This window comes from Monopterus albus, unplaced genomic scaffold (genome assembly GCF_001952655.1).
Source record: "Monopterus albus unplaced genomic scaffold, M_albus_1.0 scaffold51.1, whole genome shotgun sequence".
Lineage (NCBI taxonomy): Eukaryota > Metazoa > Chordata > Actinopteri > Synbranchiformes > Synbranchidae > Monopterus > Monopterus albus.
The window spans coordinates 6,229,194-6,229,393 of record NW_018127931.1 but is presented as its reverse complement, the minus strand read 5'-3'; positions in this window follow the sequence as shown (position 1 = coordinate 6,229,393).

Here is a 200-nt window from a genome sequence, read left to right as displayed (position 1 = left end):
TGGTTTAAATGATCAAAGTGCCAACTGTTTTCAGTAACTGTCCCTCTGTCTTGTGCATTACAGTATATGAAATCAAGAAAACCTTTGTACAGTCATAATACACAAATTTGTTTAATTTGTCACTGAAATTTACAAAACTTCAAATTAAATAAAAATATAAAAAAACTTTTCATGTTTCAAACACAAGGAACCAGAACAAA